Source organism: Mesoplodon densirostris, chromosome 6 (assembly GCF_025265405.1).
Source record: "Mesoplodon densirostris isolate mMesDen1 chromosome 6, mMesDen1 primary haplotype, whole genome shotgun sequence".
In the NCBI taxonomy this organism is placed as follows: Eukaryota; Metazoa; Chordata; class Mammalia; order Artiodactyla; family Ziphiidae; genus Mesoplodon; species Mesoplodon densirostris.
Window position 1 is genome coordinate 105,854,388 of NC_082666.1, and position 20,146 is coordinate 105,874,533.

Below are 20,146 nucleotides of genomic sequence, written 5' to 3' on the forward strand. Positions count from 1 at the left end.
GTTCTTCGGGTAAAACTGCGGGTTTTTGGAGAGGAAATTCTTACAGTCCTTACGAGAGACTGCCTTCATTGAGGCAGTTCGCTGCTCGTGGGACAACCTGCAGACTGAACATTCATTCTGGGAAGGGCCCTTTGTATAAAGGGTGGGACAAATGCAGCTTGTGTTCCACCTGCAACTAAAGCAGAGTTCTTCGGGTAAAAGTGCCGTGTTTTCAGAGAGGAAATTCTTAGAGACCACAGTAGTGCCTGCCATGGCTGAGGCAGTTCGCTCCACGCGGGAAACCATTCTTATAGAACAAGTTCATTAGGGGCGGTGCCCATTGTGTACACTGGGGGATGAAAGCTGATGGGGTTCCCCCTGCAACTAAAGCAGAGATCTTCGTGTAAAACTGCGTGTTTTGGGAGATGAAATGCTTACAGAATTCGCTACAGCCTGCCTTGGTTGACGCAGTTCGCTCCACGTGGGAATCCCTGCATAAAGAAGTTCATTCGTGGAAAACCCAAAGTGTACACAGTGGGAGAAATGTTGCTTGTGTTCCACCTGCAACTAAAGCAGAACTCTGTGGTAAAACTGCCGTGTTTTGGAAGAGGAAATGCTTACAGTCCTCGCTACAGCCTGCCTTGGTTGAGGCAGTTCGCTCCACGTCGGAAACCCTGCATATAGAAGTTCATTCGTGGAAGAGCCCAAAGAGTACACAGTGGGAGAAAAGCTGCTTGTGTTCCCCCTGCAACTAAAGCAGAGTTCTAGCGTTAAGACTGCGTGGTTTGGGAGAGGATATGCTTACAGTCCTCGCTATAGCCTGCCATGGTTGAGGCAGTTCGCTCCACGTGGGAAACCCTGCATATACAAGTTCATTCGTGAAGAGACCAAAGACTACACAGTGATAGAAATGCTGCTTGTGTTCCACCTGCAACTAAAGCAGAGGTCATCGGGTAAAACTGCGTGTTTTGGGAGAGGAAATACTTACAGTCCTTACGAAAGCCTGCCTTCCTTGAGGCAGTTCGCTGCTCGTGGGACAACCTGCATATTGAACATTCATTCGGGGAAGGGCCCTTTGTATAAAGTGTGGGACAAATGCAGCTTGTGTTCCACCTGCAATTAAAGCAGAGTTCTTCGGGTAAAGGTGCCGTGTTTTCAGACAGGAAATTCTTAGAGACCACAGTAGTGCCTGCAATGGCTGAGGCAGTTCACTCCACGCGGGAAACCATTCTTATAGAACAAGTTCATTAGGGGAAGTGCCCATTGTGTACACTGTGGGAGAAAAGATGCTTGTGTTCCCCCTTCAACTACAGCAGAGTTCTTCGGGTAAACCTGCGTGATTTGGTAGAGGATATGCTTACAGTCCTCACTACAGCCTGCCATGGTTGAGGCAGTTCGCTCCACGGGGGAAACCCTGCATATACAAGTTCATTCGTGAAGAGACCAAAGAGTACACAGTGGGAGAAATGCTGCTTGTGTTCCACCTGCAACTAAAGCAGAGTTCTTCGGGTAAAACTGCGTGTTTTGGGAGAGGAAGTGCTTACAGTCCTTACGGGAGCCTGCCTTCATTGAGGCAGTTCGCTGCACGTGGGACACCCTGCATATTGAAGATTCATTCGGGGAAGGGCAGTTTGTATAAGGTGTGGGACAATTGCAGCTTGTGTTCCACCTGCAACTAAAGCAGAGTTCTTCGGGTAAAAGTGCCGTGTTTTCAGAGAAGAAATTCTTAGAGACCACAGTAGTGCCTGCCATGGCTGAGGCAGTTCACTCCATGCGGGAAAACATTCTTATAGAACAAGTTCATTAGTGGAAGTGCACATTGTGTACACTGTGGGAGAAAAGATGCTTGTGTTCCCCCTGCAACTAAAGCAGAGTTCTTCGGGTAAACCTGCGTGATTTGGTAGAGGATATGCTTACAGTCCTCGCTACAGCCTGCCATGGTGGAGGCAGTTCGCTCCTCGTGGGAATCCCTGCATAAAGAAGTTCATTCGTGTAAGAGCCCAAAGAGTACACAGTGGGAGTAATGCTGCTTGTATTCCACCTGCAACTACAGCAGAATTCTTTGGTAAAACTGCCGTGTTTTGTAAGAGGAAATACTTACAGTCCTCGCTACAGCCTGCCTTGTTTGAGGCAGTTAGCTCCACGTCGGAAATGCGGCATATAGAAGTTCATTCGTGGAAGAGCCCAAAGAGTACACAGTGGGAGAAAAGCTGCTTGTGTTCCCCCTGCAACTAAAGAAGAGTTCTACAGTTAAAACTGCGTGGTTTGGGAGAGGATATGCTTACAGTCCTCGTTAAAGCCTGCCATGGTTGAGGCAGTTCGCTCCACGTGGGAAACCCTGCATATACAAGTTCATTCGTGAAGAGACCAAAGAGTACACTGGGAGAAATGCTGCTTGTGTTCCCCCTGCAACTAAAGCAGAGTTCTTCGGGTAACCCTGCGTGATTTGGTAGAGGATATGCTTACAGTCCTCGCTACAGCCTGCCATGGTGGAGGCAGTTCGCTCCTCGTGGGAATCCCTGCATAAAGAAGTTCATTCGTGTAAGAGCCCAAAGAGTACACAGTGGGAGTAATGCTGCTTGTATTCCACCTGCAACTACAGCAGAATTCTTTGGTAAAACTGCCGTGTTTTGTAAGAGGAATTACTTACAGTCCTCGCTACAGCCTGCCTTGGTTGAGGCAGTTAGCTCCACGTCGGAAATGCGGCATATAGAAGTTCATTCGTGGAAGAGCCCAAAGAGTACACAGTGGGAGAAAAGCTGCTTGTGTTCCCCCTGCAACTAAAGAAGAGTTCTACAGTTAAAACTGCGTGGTTTGGGAGAGGATATGCTTACAGTCCTCGCTAAAGCCTGCCATGGTTGAGGCAGTTCGCTCCACGTGGGAAATCCTGCATATACAAGTTCATTCGTGAAGAGACCAAAGAGTACACTGGGAGAAATGCTGCTTGTGTTCCACCTGGAACTAAAGCAGAGTTCTTTGGGTAAAACTGCGTGTTTTGGGAGAGGAAATGCTTACAGTCCTTACGAGAGCCTGCCTTCATTGAGGCAGTTCGCTGCTCGTGGGACAACCTGCATATTGAACATTCATTCGGGGAAGGGCCCTTTGTATAAAGTGTGGGACAAATGCAGCTTGTGTTCCACCTGCAACTAAAGCAGAGTTCTTCGGGTAACCCTGCGTGATTTGGTAGAGGATATGCTTACAGTCCTCGCTACAGCCTGCCATGGTGGAGGCAGTTCGCTCCTCGTGGGAATCCCTGCATAAAGAAGTTCATTCGTGTAAGAGCCCAAAGAGTACACAGTGGGAGTAATGCTGCTTGTATTCCACCTGCAACTACAGCAGAATTCTTTGGTAAAACTGCCGTGTTTTGTAAGAGGAAATACTTACAGTCCTCGCTACAGCCTGCCTTGGTTGAGGCAGTTAGCTCCACGTCGGAAATGCGGCATATAGAAGTTCATTCGTGGAAGAGCCCAAAGAGTACACAGTGGGAGAAAAGCTGCTTGTGTTCCCCCTGCAACTAAAGAAGAGTTCTACAGTTAAAACTGCGTGGTTTGGGAGAGGATATGCTTACAGTCCTCGCTAAAGCCTGCCATGGTTGAGGCAGTTCGCTCCACGTGGGAAATCCTGCATATACAAGTTCATTCGTGAAGAGACCAAAGAGTACACTGGGAGAAATGCTGCTTGTGTTCCACCTGCAACTAAAGCAGAGTTCTTTGGGTAAAACTGCGTGTTTTGGGAGAGGAAATGCTTACAGTCCTTACGAGAGCCTGCCTTCATTGAGGCAGTTCGCTGCTCGTGGGACAACCTGCATATTGAACATTCATTCGGGGAAGGGCCCTTTGTATAAAGTGTGGGACAAATGCAGCTTGTGTTCCACCTGCAACTAAAACAGAGTTCTTCGGGTAAAAGTGCCGTGTTTTCCGAGAGGAAATTCTTAGAGACCACAGTAGTGCCTGCCATGGCTGAGGCAGTTCGCTCCATGCGGGAAACCATTCTTATAGAACAAGTTCATTAGGGGAAGTGCCCATTGTGTACACTGTGGGAGAAAAGATGCTTGTGTTCCCCCTGCAACTAAAGCAGAGTTCTTTGGGTAAACCTGCATGATTTGGTAGAAGATATGCTTACAGTCCTCGCTACAGTCTGCCATGGTGGAGGCAGTTCGCTCCTCGTGGGAATCCCTGCATAAAGAAGTTCATTCGTGTAAGAGCCCAAAGAGTACACAGTAGGAGTAATGCTGCTTGTATTCCACCTGTAACTAAAGCAGAATTCTTTGGTAAAACTGCCGTGTTTTGTAAGAGGAAATGCTTACAGTCCTCGCTACAGCCTGCCTTGGTTGAGGCAGTTCGCTCCACGTCGGAAACCCTGCATATAGAAGTTCATTCGTGGAAGAGCCCAAAGAGTACACAGTGGGAGAAAAGCTGCTTGTGTTCCCCCTGCAACTAAAGCAGAGTTCTACGGTTAAAACTGCGTGGTTTGGGAGAGGATATACTTACAGTCGTCGCTACAGCCTGCCATTGGAGGCAGTTCGCTCCACGTGGGAAACCCTGCATATACAAGTTCATTCGTGAAGAGACCAAAGAGTACACAGTGGGAGAAATGCTGCTTGTGTTCCACCTGCAACTAAAGCAGAGTTCTTCGGGTAAAACTGCGGGTTTTTGGAGAGGAAATGCTTACAGTCCTTACGAGAGACTGCCTTCATTGAGGCAGTTCGCTGCTCGTGGGACAACCTGCAGACTGAACATTCATTTTGGGAAGGGCCCTTTGTATAAAGGGTGGGACAAATGCAGCTTGTGTTCCACCTGCAACTAAAGCAGAGTTCTTCGGGTAAAAGTGCCGTGTTTTCAGAGAGGAAATTCTTAGAGACCACAGTAGTGCCTGCCATGGCTGAGGCAGTTCGCTCCACGCGGGAAACCATTCTTATAGAACAAGTTCATTAGGGGCGGTGCCCATTGTGTACACTGGGGGATGAAAGCTGATGGGGTTCCCCCTGCAACTAAAGCAGAGATCTTCGTGTAAAACTGCGTGTTTTGGGAGAGGAAATGCTTACAGAATTCGCTACAGCCTGCCTTGGTTGACGCAGTTCGCTCCACGTGGGAATCCCTGCATAAAGAAGTTCATTCGTGGAAAACCCAAAGTGTACACAGTGGGAGAAATGTTGCTTGTGTTCCACCTGCAACTAAAGCAGAACTCTGTGGTAAAACTGCCGTGTTTTGGAAGAGGAAATGCTTACAGTCCTCGCTACAGCCTGCCTTGGTTGAGGCAGTTCGCTCCACGTCGGAAACCCTGCATATAGAAGTTCATTCGTGGAAGAGCCCAAAGAGTACACAGTGGGAGAAAAGCTGCTTGTGTTCCCCCTGCAACTAAAGCAGAGTTCTAGCGTTAAGACTGCGTGGTTTGGGAGAGGATATGCTTACAGTCCTCGCTATAGCCTGCCATGGTTGAGGCAGTTCGCTCCACGTGGGAAACCCTGCATATACAAGTTCATTCGTGAAGAGACCAAAGACTACACAGTGATAGAAATGCTGCTTCTGTTCCACCTGCAACTAAAGCAGAGGTCATCGGGTAAAACTGCGTGTTTTGGGAGAGGAAATACTTACAGTCCTTACGAAAGCCTGCCTTCCTTGAGGCAGTTCGCTGCTCGTGGGACAACCTGCATATTGAACATTCATTCGGGGAAGGGCCCTTTGTATAAAGTGTGGGACAAATGCAGCTTGTGTTCCACCTGCAATTAAAGCAGAGTTCTTCGGGTAAAGGTGCCGTGTTTTCAGAGAGGAAATTCTTAGAGACCACAGTAGTGCCTGCAATGGCTGAGGCAGTTCACTCCACGCGGGAAACCATTCTTATAGAACAAGTTCATTAGGGGAAGTGCCCATTGTGTACACTGTGGGAGAAAAGATGCTTGTGTTCCCCCTTCAACTACAGCAGAGTTCTTCGGGTAAACCTGCGTGATTTGGTAGAGGATATGCTCACAGTCCTCACTACAGCCTGCCATGGTGGAGGCAGTTCGATCCTCGTGGGAATCCCTGCATAAAGAAGTTCATTCGTGCAAGAGCCCAAAGAGTACACAGTGGGAGAAAAGCTGCTTGTGTTCCCCCTGCAACTAAAGCAGAGTTCTAGCGTTAAGACTGCGTGGTTTGGGAGAGGATATGCTTACAGTCCTCGCTATAGCCTGCCATGGTTGAGGCAGTTCGCTCCACGTGGGAAACCCTGCATATACAAGTTCAATCGTGAAGAGACCAAAGAGTACACTGGGAGAAATGCTGCTTGTGTTCCACCTGCAACTAAAGCAGAGTTCTTTGGTTAAAACTGCGTGTTTTGGGAGAGGAAATGCTTACAGTCCTTACGAGAGCCTGCCTTCATTGAGGCAGTTCGCTGCTCGTGGGACAACCTGCATATTGAACATTCATTCGGGGAAGGGTCCGTTGTATAAAGTGTGGGACAAATGCAGCTTGTGTTCCACCTGCAACTAAAACAGAGTTCTTCGGGTAAAAGTGCCGTGTTTTCAGAGAGGAAATTCTTAGAGACCACAGTAGTGCCTGCCATGGCTGAGGCAGTTCGCTCCATGCGGGAAACCATTCTTATAGAACAAGTTCATTAGGGGAAGTGCCCATTGTGTACACTGGGGGATGAAAGCTGATGGGGTTCCCCCTGCAACTAAAGCAGAGATCTTTGGGTAAACCTGCGTGATTTGGTACAGGATATGCTTACAGTCCTCACTACAGCCTGCCATGGTGGAGGCAGTTCGATCCTCGTGGGAATCCCTGCATAAAGAAGTTCATTCGTGCAAGAGCCCAAAGAGTACACAGTGGGAGAAAAGCTGCTTGTGTTACCCCTGCAACTAAAGCAGAGTTCTAACTTTAAGCCTGCGTGGTTTGGGAGAGGATATGCTTACAGTCCTCTCTACAGCCTGTCATGGTTAAAGCAGTTCGCTCCACGTGGGAAACCCTGCATATACAAGTTCATTTGTGAATAGACCAAAGAGTACACAGTGGGAGAAATGCTGCTTGTGTTCCACCTGCAACTAAAGCAAAGTTCTTCGGGTAAAACTGCGTGTTTTGGGAGAGGAAATGCTTACAGTCCTTACGAGAGCATGCCTTCATTGAGGCAGTTCGTTGCACGTGGGACACCCTGCATATTGAAGATTCATTCGGGGAAGGGCACTTTGTATAAAGAGTGGGACAAATGCAGCTTGTGTTCCACCTGCCACTAAAGCAGAGTTCTTCGGGTAAAAGTGCCGTGTTTTCAGAGAGGAAGTCCTTAGAGACCACAGTAGAGCCTGCCATGGTTGAGGCAGTTCGCTCCACGCGGGAATCCATTCTTATAGAACAAGTTCATTAGGGGAAGTGCCCATTGTGTACACTGGGGGATGAAAGCTGATGGGGTTCCCTCTGCAACTAAAGCAGAGATCTTCGTGTAAAACTGCGTGTTTTGGGAGAGGAAATGCTTACAGTATTCGCTACAGCCTGCCTTGGTTGAGGCAGTTCGCTCCACATGGGAATCCCTGCATAAAGAAGTTCATTCGTGGAAGACCCAAAGAGTACACAGTGGGAGAAATGATGCTTGTGTTCCACCTGCAACTAAAGCAGAATTCTGTGGTAAAACTGCCGTGTTTTGGAAGAGGAAATGCTTACAGTCCTCGCTAAAGCCTGCCTTCGTTGAGGCATTTCGCTCCACGTCAGAAACCCTGCATATAGAAGTTCATTCGTGGAAGAGCCCAAAGAGTACACAGTGGAAGAAAAGCTGCTTGTGTTACCCCTGCAACTAAAGCAGAGTTCTACCATTAAAACTGCGTGGTTTGGGAGAGGATATGCTTACAGTCCTCGCTACAGCCTGCCAGGTTAGAAGCAGTTCACTCCCCGTGGGAAACCCTGCATATACAAATTCATTTGTGAAGACACCAAAGAGTACACAGTGGGAGAAATGCTGCTTGTGTTCCACCTGCAACTAAAGCAGAGGTCTTTGGGTAAAACTGCGTGTTTTGGGAGAGGAAATGCTTACAGTCCTTATGAGAGGCTGCCTTCATTGAGGCAGTTCGCTGCACATGGGACACCGTGCATACTGAAGATTCATTCGGGGAAGGGCACTTTGTATAAGGTGTGGGACAATTGCAGCTTGTGTTCCACCTGCAACTAAGCAGAGTTCTTCGGGTAAAACTGCCGTGTTTTCAGAGAAGAAATTCTTAGAGACCACAGTAGTGCCTGCCATGGCTGAGGCAGTTCGCTCCACGAGGGAAACAATTCTTATAGAACAAGTTCATTAGGGGAAGTGCCCATTGTGTACACTGTGGGAGAAAAGATGCTTGTGTTCCCCCTGCAACTAAAGCAGAATTCTTCGGGTAAACCTGCGTGATTTGGTAGAGGATATGCTTACAGTCCTCGCTACAGCCTGCCATGGAGGAGGCAGTTCGCTCCTCGTGGGAATCCCTGCATAAAGAAGTTCATTCGTGTAAGAGCCCAAAGAGTACACAGTGGGAGTAATGCTGCTTGTATTCCACCTGCAACTAAAGCAGAATTCTTTGGTAAAACTGCCGTGTTTGTAAGAGGAAATACTTATAGTCCTCGCTACAGCCTCCCGTGGTTGAGGAAGTTCGCTCCACGTGGGAAACCCTGCATATACAAGTTCATTCGTGAAGAGACCAAAGAGTACACAGTGGGAGAAATGCTGCTTGTGTTCCACCTGCAACTAAAGCAGAGTTCTTTGGGTAAAACTGCGTGTTTTCGGAGAGGAAATGCTTACAGTCCTAACGAGAGCCTGCCTTCATTGAGGCAGTTCGCTGCTCGTGGGACAACCTGAAGATTGAACATTCATTCGGGGAAGGGCCCTTTGTATAAAGTGTGGGACAAATGCAGCTTGTGTTCCACCTGCAACTAAAGCAGAGTTCTTCGGGTAAAAGTGCCGTGTTTTCAGAGAGGAAATTCTTAGAGACCACAGTAGTGCCTGCCATGGCTGAGGCAGTTCGCTCCACGTGGGAAACCATTCTTATAGAACAAGTTCATTAGGGGAAGTGCCCATTGTGTACACTGTGGGAGAAAAGATGCTTGTGTTCCCCCTGCAAATAAGCAGAGTTCTTCGGGTAAAACTGCGTGATTTGGTAGAGGATATGCTTACAGTCCTCGCTACAGCCTGCCATGGTGGAGGCAGTTCGCTCCTCGTGGGAATCCCTGCATAAAGAAGTTCATTCGTGGAAGAGCCCAAAGAGTACACAGTGGGAGAAATGATGCTTGTGTTCCACCTGCAACTAAAGCAGAATTCTGTGGTAAAACTGCCGTGTTTTGGAAGAGGAAATGCTTACAGTCCTCACTACTGCCTTCCTTGGTTGAGGCAGTTCGCTCCACGTCGGAAACCCTGCATATAGAAGTTCATTCGTGGAAGAGCCCAAAGAGTACACAGTGGGAGAAAAGCTGCTTGTGTTCCCCCTGCAACTAAAGAAGAGTTCTACAGTTAAAACTGCGTGGTTTGGGAGAGGATATGCTTACAGTCCTCGTTAAAGCCTGCCATGGTTGAGGCAGTTCGCTCCACGTGGGAAACCCTGCATATACAAGTTCAATCGTGAAGAGACCAAAGAGTACACTGGGAGAAATGCTGCTTGTGTTCCACCTGCAACTAAAGCAGAGTTCTTTGGTTAAAACTGCGTGTTTTGGGAGAGGAAGTGCTTACAGTCCTTATGAGAGGCTGCCTTCATTGAGGCAGTTCGCTGCACGTGGGACACCCTGCATATTGAAGATTCATTCGGGGAAGGGCAGTTTGTATAAGGTGTGGGACAATTGCAGCTTGTGTTCCACCTGCAACTAAAGCAGAGTTCTTCGGGTAAAAGTGCCGTGTTTTCAGAGAAGAAACTCTTAGAGACCACAGTAGTGCCTGCCATGGCTGAGGCAGTTCACTCCATGCGGGAAAACATTCTTATAGAACAAGTTCATTAGTGGAAGTGCACATTGTGTACACTGTGGGAGAAAAGATGCTTGTGTTCCCCCTGCAACTAAAGCAGAGTTCTTCGGGTAAACCAGCGTGATTTGGTAGAGGATATGCTTACAGTCCTCGCTACAGCCTGCCATGGTGGAGGCAGTTCGCTCCTCGTGGGAATCCCTGCATAAAGAAGTTCATTCGTGGAAGAGCCCAAAGAGTACACAGTGGGAGAAATGATGCTTGTGTTCCACCTGCAACTAAAGCAGAATTCTGTGGTAAAACTGCCGTGTTTTGGAAGAGGAAATGCTTACAGTCCTCGCTACTGCCTTCCTTGGTTGAGGCAGTTCGCTCCACGTCGGAAACCCTGCATATAGAAGTTCATTCTTGGAAGAGCCCAAAGAGTACACAGTGGGAGAAAAGCTGCTTGTGTTCCCCCTGCAACTAAAGCAGAGTTCTAGCGTTAAAACTGCGTGGTTTGGGAGAGGATATGCTTACAGTCCTCGCTACAGCCTGCCATGGTTGAGGCAGTTCGCTCCACGGGGGAAACCCTGCATATACAAGTTCATTCGTGAAGAGACCAAAGAGTACACAATGGGAGAAATGCTGCTTGTGTTCCACCTGCAACTAAAGCAGAGTTCTTCGGGTAAAACTGCGTGTTTTGGGAGAGGAAGTGCTTACAGTCCTTACTGGAGCCTGTCTTCATTGAGGCACTTCGCTGCACGTGGGACACCCTGCATATTGAAGATTCATTCAGGGAAGGGCAGTTTGTATAAGGTGTGGGACAATTGCAGCTTGTGTTCCACCTGCAACTAAAGCAGAGTTCTTCGGGTAAAAGTGCCGTGTTTTCAGAGAAGAAACTCTTAGAGACCACAGTAGTGCCTGCCATGGCTGAGGCAGTTCACTCCATGCGGGAAAACATTCTTATAGAACAAGTTCATTAGTGGAAGTGCACATTGTGTACACTGTGGGAGAAAAGATGCTTGTGTTCCCCCTGCAACTAAAGCAGAGTTCTTCGGGTAAACCTGCGTGATTTGGTAGAGGATATGCTTACAGTCCTCGCTACAGCCTGCCATGGTGGAGGCAGTTCGCTCCTCGTGGGAATCCCTGCATAAAGAAGTTCATTCGTGTAAGAGCCCAAAGAGTACACAGTGGGAGTAATGCTGCTTGTATTCCACCTGCAACTACAGCAGAATTCTTTGGTAAAACTGCCGTGTTTTTTAAGAGGAAATACTTACAGTCCTCGCTACAGCCTGCCTTGGTTGAGGCAGTTAGCTCCACGTCGGAAATGCAGCATATAGAAGTTCATTCGTGGAAGAGCCCAAAGAGTACACAGTGGGAGAAAAGCTGCTTGTGTTCCCCCTGCAACTAAAGAAGAGTTCTACAGTTAAAACTGCGTGGTTTGGGAGAGGATATGCTTACAGTCCTCGTTAAAGCCTGCCATGGTTGAGGCAGTTCGCTCCACGTGGGAAATCCTGCATATACAAGTTCATTCGTGAAGAGACCAAAGAGTACACTGGGAGAAATGCTGCTTGTGTTCCACCTGCAACTAAAGCAGAGTTCTTTGGGTAAAACTGCGTGTTTTGGGAGAGGAAATGCTTACAGTCCTTACGAGAGCCTGCCTTCATTGAGGCAGTTCGCTGCTCGTGGGACAACCTGCATATTGAACATTCATTCGGGGAAGGGCCCTTTGTATAAAGTGTGGGACAAATGCAGCTTGTGTTCCACCTGCAACTAAAACAGAGTTCTTCGGGTAAAAGTGCCGTGTTTTCCGAGAGGAAATTCTTAGAGACCACAGTAGTGCCTGCCATGGCTGAGGCAGTTCGCTCCATGCGGGAAACCATTCTTATAGAACAAGTTCATTAGGGGAAGTTCCCATTGTGTACACTGGGGGATGAAAGCTGATGGGGTTCCCCCTGCAACTAAAGCAGAGATCTTTGGGTAAACCTGCGTGATTTGGTAGAGGATATGCTTACAGTCCTCACTACAGCCTGCCATGGTGGAGGCAGTTCGATCCTCGTGGGAATCCCTGCATAAAGAAGTTCATTCGTGCAAGAGCCCAAAGAGTACACAGTGGGAGAAAAGCTGCTTGTGTTACCCCTGCAACTAAAGCAGAGTTCTACCTTTAAGCCTGCGTGGTTTGGGAGAGGATATGCTTACAGTCCTCGCTACAGCCTGTCATGGTTAAGGCAGTTCGCTCCACGTGGGAAACCCTGCATATACAATTTCATTTGTGAATAGACCAAAGAGTACACAGTGGGAGAAATGCTGCTTGTGTTCCACCTGCAACTAAAGCAAAGTTCTTCGGGTAAAACTGCGTGTTTTGGGAGAGGAAATGCTTACAGTCCTTACGAGAGCATGCCTTCATTGAGGCAGTTCTTTGCATGTGGGACACCCTGCATATTGAAGATTCATTCGGGGAAGGGCACTTTGTATAAAGAGTGGGACAAATGCAGCTTGTGTTCCACCTGCCACTAAAGCAGAGTTCTTCAGGTAAAAGTGCCGTGTTTTCAGAGAGGAAGTCCTTAGAGACCACAGTAGAGCCTGCCATGGTTGAGGCAGTTCGCTCCACGCGGGAATCCATTCTTATAGAACAAGTTCATTAGGGGAAGTGCCCATTGTGTACACTGGGGGATGAAAGCTGATGGGGTTCCCCCTGCAACTAAAGCAGAGATCTTCGTGTAAAACTGCGTGTTTTGGGAGAGGAAATGCTTACAGTATTCGCTACAGCCTGCCTTGGTTGAGGCAGTTTGCTCCACATGGGAATCCCTGCATAAAGAAGTTCATTCGTGGAAGACCCAAAGAGTACACAGTGGGAGAAATGATGCTTGTGTTCCACCTGCAACTAAAGCAGAATTCTGTGGTAAAACTGCCGTGTTTTGGAAGAGGAAATGCTTACAGTCCTCGCTACAGCCTGCCTTCGTTGAGGCAGTTCGCTCCACGTCAGAAACCCTGCATATAGAAGTGCATTCGTGGAAGAGCCCAAAGAGTACACAGTGGAAGAAAAGCTGCTTGTGTTACCCCTGCAACTAAAGCAGAGTTCTACCATTAAAACTGCGTGGTTTGGGAGGGATATGCTTATAGTCCTCGCTACAGCCTGCCAGGTTAGAAGCAGTTCACTCCACGTGGGAAACCCTGCATATACAAATTCATTTGTGAAGACACCAAAGAGTACACAGTGGGAGAAATGCTGCTTGTGTTCCACCTGCAACTAAAGCAGAGGTCTTCGGGTAAAACTGCGTGTTTTGGGAGAGGAAATGCTTACAGTCCTTATGAGAGCCTGCCTTCATTGAGGCAGTTCGCTGAACGTGGGACACCCTGCATATTGAAGTTTCATTCGGGGAAGGGCACTTTGTATAAGGTGTGGGACACTTGCAGCTTGTGTTCCACCTGCAACTAAAACAGAGTTCTTCGGGTAAAAGTGCCGTGTTTTCAGAGAAGAAATTCTTAGAGACCACAGTAGTGCCTGCCATGGCTGAGGCAGTTCGCTCCACGAGGGAAACCATTCTTATAGAACAAGTTCATTAGGGGAAGTGCCCATTGTGTACACTGTGGGAGAAAAGATGCTTGTGTTCCCCCTGCAACTAAAGCAGAGTTCTTCGGGTAAACCTGCGTGATTTGGTAGAGGATATGCTTACAGTCCTCGCTACAGCCTGCCATGGTGGAGGCAGTTCGCTCCTCGTGGGAATCCCTGCATAAAGAAGTTCATTCGTGTAAGAGCCCAAAGAGTACACAGTGGGAGTAATGCTGCTTGTATTCCACCTGCAACTACAGCAGAATTCTTTGGTAAAACTGCCGTGTTTTGTAAGAGGAAATACTTACAGTCCTCGCTACAGCCTGCCTTGGTTGAGGCAGTTAGCTCCACATCGGAAATGCAGCATATAGAAGTTCATTCGTGGAAGAGCCCAAAGAGTACACAGTGGGAGAAAAGCTGCTTGTGTTCCCCCTGCAACTAAAGAAGAGTTCTACAGTTAAAACTGCGTGGTTTGGGAGAGGATATGCTTACAGTCCTCGTTAAAGCCTGCCATGGTTGAGGCAGTTCGCTCCACGTGGGAAACCCTGCATATACAAGTTCAATCGTGAAGAGACCAAAGAGTACACTGGGAGAAATGCTGCTTGTGTTCCACCTGCAACTAAAGCAGAGTTCTTTGGTTAAAACTGCGTGTTTTGGGAGAGGAAGTGCTTACAGTCCTTATGAGAGGCTGCCTTCATTGAGGCAGTTCGCTGCACGTGGGACACCCTGCATATTGAAGATTCATTCGGGGAAGGGCAGTTTGTATAAGGTGTGGGACAATTGCAGCTTGTGTTCCACCTGCAACTAAAGCAGAGTTCTTCGGGTAAAAGTGCCGTGTTTTCAGAGAAGAAACTCTTAGAGACCACAGTAGTGCCTGCCATGGCTGAGGCAGTTCACTCCATGCGGGAAAACATTCTTATAGAACAAGTTCATTAGTGGAAGTGCACATTGTGTACACTGTGGGAGAAAAGATGCTTGTGTTCCCCCTGCAACTAAAGCAGAGTTCTTCGGGTAAACCAGCGTGATTTGGTAGAGGATATGCTTACAGTCCTCGCTACAGCCTGCCATGGTGGAGGCAGTTCGCTCCTCGTGGGAATCCCTGCATAAAGAAGTTCATTCGTGGAAGAGCCCAAAGAGTACACAGTGGGAGAAATGATGCTTGTGTTCCACCTGCAACTAAAGCAGAATTCTGTGGTAAAACTGCCGTGTTTTGGAAGAGGAAATGCTTACAGTCCTCGCTACTGCCTTCCTTGGTTGAGGCAGTTCGCTCCACGTCGGAAACCCTGCATATAGAAGTTCATTCTTGGAAGAGCCCAAAGAGTACACAGTGGGAGAAAAGCTGCTTGTGTTCCCCCTGCAACTAAAGCAGAGTTCTAGCGTTAAAACTGCGTGGTTTGGGAGAGGATATGCTTACAGTCCTCGCTACAGCCTGCCATGGTTGAGGCAGTTCGCTCCACGGGGGAAACCCTGCATATACAAGTTCATTCGTGAAGAGACCAAAGAGTACACAATGGGAGAAATGCTGCTTGTGTTCCACCTGCAACTAAAGCAGAGTTCTTCGGGTAAAACTGCGTGTTTTGGGAGAGGAAGTGCTTACAGTCCTTACTGGAGCCTGTCTTCATTGAGGCACTTCGCTCCACGTGGGACACCCTGCATATTGAAGATTCATTCAGGGAAGGGCAGTTTGTATAAGGTGTGGGACAATTGCAGCTTGTGTTCCACCTGCAACTAAAGCAGAGTTCTTCGGGTAAAAGTGCCGTGTTTTCAGAGAAGAAACTCTTAGAGACCACAGTAGTGCCTGCCATGGCTGAGGCAGTTCACTCCATGCGGGAAAACATTCTTATAGAACAAGTTCATTAGTGGAAGTGCACATTGTGTACACTGTGGGAGAAAAGATGCTTGTGTTCCCCCTGCAACTAAAGCAGAGTTCTTCGGGTAAACCTGCGTGATTTGGTAGAGGATATGCTTACAGTCCTCGCTACAGCCTGCCATGGTGGAGGCAGTTCGCTCCTCGTGGGAATCCCTGCATAAAGAAGTTCATTCGTGTAAGAGCCCAAAGAGTACACAGTGGGAGTAATGCTGCTTGTATTCCACCTGCAACTACAGCAGAATTCTTTGGTAAAACTGCCGTGTTTTTTAAGAGGAAATACTTACAGTCCTCGCTACAGCCTGCCTTGGTTGAGGCAGTTAGCTCCACGTCGGAAATGCAGCATATAGAAGTTCATTCGTGGAAGAGCCCAAAGAGTACACAGTGGGAGAAAAGCTGCTTGTGTTCCCCCTGCAACTAAAGAAGAGTTCTACAGTTAAAACTGCGTGGTTTGGGAGAGGATATGCTTACAGTCCTCGTTAAAGCCTGCCATGGTTGAGGCAGTTCGCTCCACGTGGGAAACCCTGCATATACAAGTTCAATCCTGAAGAGACCAAAGAGTACACTGGGAGAAATGCTGCTTGTGTTCCACCTGCAACTAAAGCAGAGTTCTTTGGTTAAAACTGCGTGTTTTGGGAGAGGAAATGCTTACAGTCCTTACAAGAGCCTGCCTTCATTGAGGCCGTTCGCTGCTCGTGGGACAACCTGCATATTGAACATTCATTCGGGGAAGGGTCCTTTGTATAAAGTGTGGGACAAATGCAGCTTGTGTTCCACCTGCAACTAAAACAGAGTTCTTCGGGTAAAAGTGCCGTGTTTTCAGAGAGGAAATTCTTGGAGACCACAGTAGTGCCTGCCATGGCTGAGGCAGTTCGCTCCATGCGGGAAACCATTCTTATAGAACAAGTTCATTAGGGGAAGTTCCCATTGTGTACACTGGGGGATGAAAGCTGATGGGGTTCCCCCTGCAACTAAAGCAGAGATCTTTGGGTAAACCTGCGTGATTTGGTAGAGGATATGCTTACAGTCCTCACTACAGCCTGCCATGGTGGAGGCAGTTCGATCCTCGTGGGAATCCCTGCATAAAGAAGTTCATTCGTGCAAGAGCCCAAAGAGTACACAGTGGGAGAAAAGCTGCTTGTGTTACCCCTGCAACTAAAGCAGAGTTCTACCTTTAAGCCTGCGTGGTTTGGGAGAGGATATGCTTACAGTCCTCGCTACAGCCTGTCATGGTTAAGGCAGTTCGCTCCACGTGGGAAACCCTGCATATACAATTTCATTTGTGAATAGACCAAAGAGTACACAGTGGGAGAAATGCTGCTTGTGTTCCACCTGCAACTAAAGCAAAGTTCTTCGGGTAAAACTGCGTGTTTTGGGAGAGGAAATGCTTAGAGTCCTTACGAGAGCATGCCTTCATTGAGGCAGTTCTTTGCATGTGGGACACCCTGCATATTGAAGATTCATTCGGGGAAGGGCACTTTGTATAAAGAGTGGGACAAATGCAGCTTGTGTTCCACCTGCCACTAAAGCAGAGTTCTTCAGGTAAAAGTGCCGTGTTTTCAGAGAGGAAGTCCTTAGAGACCACAGTAGAGCCTGCCATGGTTGAGGCAGTTCGCTCCACGCGGGAATCCATTCTTATAGAACAAGTTCATTAGGGGAAGTGCCCATTGTGTACACTGGGGGATGAAAGCTGATGGGGTTCCCCCTGCAACTAAAGCAGAGATCTTCGTGTAAAACTGCGTGTTTTGGGAGAGGAAATGCTTACAGTATTCGCTACAGCCTGCCTTGGTTGAGGCAGTTCGCTCCACATGGGAATCCCTGCATAAAGAAGTTCATTCGTGGAAGACCCAAAGAGTACACAGTGGGAGAAATGATGCTTGTGTTCCACCTGCAACTAAAGCAGAATTCTGTGGTAAAACTGCCGTGTTTTGGAAGAGGAAATGCTTACAGTCCTCGCTACAGCCTGCCTTCGTTGAGGCAGTTCGCTCCACGTCAGAAACCCTGCATATAGAAGTGCATTCGTGGAAGAGCCCAAAGAGTACACAGTGGAAGAAAAGCTGCTTGTGTTACCCCTGCAACTAAAGCAGAGTTCTACCATTAAAACTGCGTGGTTTGGGAGGGATATGCTTATAGTCCTCGCTACAGCCTGCCAGGTTAGAAGCAGTTCACTCCACGTGGGAAACCCTGCATATACAAATTCATTTGTGAAGACACCAAAGAGTACACAGTGGGAGAAATGCTGCTTGTGTTCCACCTGCAACTAAAGCAGAGGTCTTCGGGTAAAACTGCGTGTTTTGGGAGAGGAAATGCTTACAGTCCTTATGAGAGCCTGCCTTCATTGAGGCAGTTCGCTGAACGTGGGACACCCTGCATATTGAAGTTTCATTCGGGGAAGGGCACTTTGTATAAGGTGTGGGACACTTGCAGCTTGTGTTCCACCTGCAACTAAAACAGAGTTCTTCGGGTAAAAGTGCCGTGTTTTCAGAGAAGAAATTCTTAGAGACCACAGTAGTGCCTGCCATGGCTGAGGCAGTTCGCTCCACGAGGGAAACCATTCTTATAGAACAAGTTCATTAGGGGAAGTGCCCATTGTGTACACTGTGGGAGAAAAGATGCTTGTGTTCCCCCTGCAACTAAAGCAGAGTTCTTCGGGTAAACCTGCGTGATTTGGTAGAGGATATGCTTACAGTCCTCGCTACAGCCTGCCATGGAGGAGGCAGTTCGCTCCTCGTGGGAATCCCTGCATAAAGAAGTTCATTCGTGTAAGAGCCCAAAGAGTACACAGTGGGAGTAATGCTGCTTGTATTCCACCTGCAACTAAAGCAGAATTCTTTGGTAAAACTGCCGTGTTTGTAAGAGGAAATACTTACAGTCCTCGCTACAGCCTGCCTTGTTTGAGGCAGTTCGCTCCACGTCGGAAATGCGGCATATAGAAGTTCATTCGTGGAAGAGCCCAAAGAGTACACAGTGGGAGAAAAGCTGCTTGTGTTCCCCCTGCAACTAAAGCAGAGTTCTACGGTTAAAACTGCGTGGTTTGGGAGAGGATATGCTTACAGTCCTCGCTACAGCCTCCCATGGTTGAGGAAGTTCGCTCCACGTGGGAAGCCCTGCATATACAAGTTCATTCGTGAAGAGACCAAAGAGTACACAGTGGGAGAAATGCTGCTTGTGTTCCACCTGCAACTAAAGCAGAGTTCTTTGGGTAAAACTGCGTGTTTTGGGAGAGGAAATGCTTACAGTCCTTACGAGAGCCTGCCTTCATTGAGGCAGTTCGCTGCTCGTGGGACAACCTGCATATTGAACATTCATTCGGGGAAGGGCCCTTTGTATAAAGTGTGGGACAAATGCAGCTTGTGTTCCACCTGCAACTAAAGCAGAGTTCTTCGGGTAAAAGTGCCGTGTTTTCAGAGAGGAAATTCTTAGAGACCACAGTAGTGCCTGCCATGGCTGAGGCAGTTCGCTCCACGTGGGAAACCATTCTTATAGAACAAGTTCATTAGGGGAAGTGCCCATTGTGTACACTGTGGGAGAAAAGATGCTTGTGTTCCCCCTGCAAATAAGCAGAGTTCTTCGGGTAAACCTGCGTGATTTGGTAGAGGATATGCTTACAGTCCTCGCTACAGCCTGCCATGGTGGAGGCAGTTCGCTCCTCGTGGGAATCCCCGCATAAAGAAGTTCATTCGTGTAAGAGCCCAAAGAGTACACAGTGGGAGTAATGTTGCTTGTATTCCACCTGCAACTAAAGCAGAATTCTTTGGTAAACCTGCCGTGTTTTGGAAGAGGAAATGCTTACTGTCCTCGCTACAGCCTGCCTTGGTTGAGGCAGTTCGCTCCACGTAGGAAACCCTGTATATAGAAGTTCATTCGTGGAGGAGCCCAAAGAGTACACAGTGGGAGAAAAGCTGCTTGTGTTCCCCCTGCAACTAAAGCAGAGTTCTACCGTTAAAACTGCGTGGATTGGGAGAGGATATGCTTACAGTCCTCGCTACAGCCTGCCATGGTTGAGGCAGTTCGCTCCGGGGGGGGAAACCCTGCATATACAAGTTCATTCGTGAAGAGACCAAAAGGTACACAGTGGGAGAAATGCTGCTTGTGTTCCACCTGCAACTAAAGCAGAGTTCTTTGGGTAAAACTGCGTGTTTTGGGAGAGGAAATGCTTACATTCCTTACGAGAGCCTGCCTTCATTGAGGCAGTTCGCTGCTCGTGGGACAACCTGCATATTGAACATTCATTCGGGGAAGGGCCCTTTGTATAAAGTGTGGGACAAATGCAGCTTGTGTTCCACCTGCAACTAAAGCAGAGTTCTTCGGGTAAAAGTGCCGTGTTTTCAGAGAGGAAATTCTTAGAGACCACAGTAGTGCCTGCCATGGCTGAGGCAGTTCGCCCCACGCGGGAAACCATTCTTATAGAACAAGTTCATTAGGGGAAGTGCCCATTGTGTACACTGTGGGAGAAAAGATGCTTGTGTTCCCCCTGCAAATAAAGCAGAGTTCTTCGGGTAAACCTGTGTGATTTGGTAGAGGATATGCTTACAGTCCTCGCTACAGCCTGCCATGGGGAAGGCAGTTTGCTCCTTGTGGGAATCCCTGCATAAAGAAGTTCATTCGTGTAAGAGCCCAATGATTACACAGTGGGAGTAAGGCTGCTTGTATTCCACCTGCAACTAAAGCAGAATTCTTTGGTAAAACTGCCGTGTTTTCGAAGAGCAAATGCTTACAGTCCTCGCTACAGCCTGCCTTGGTTGAGGCAGTTCGTTCCACGTCGGAAACCCTGCATATAGAAGTTCATTCGTGGAAGAGCCCAAAGAGTACACAGTGGGAGGAAAGCTGCTTGTGTTCCCCCTGCAACTAAAGCAGAGTTCTACCGTTAAAACTGCGTGGTTTGGGAG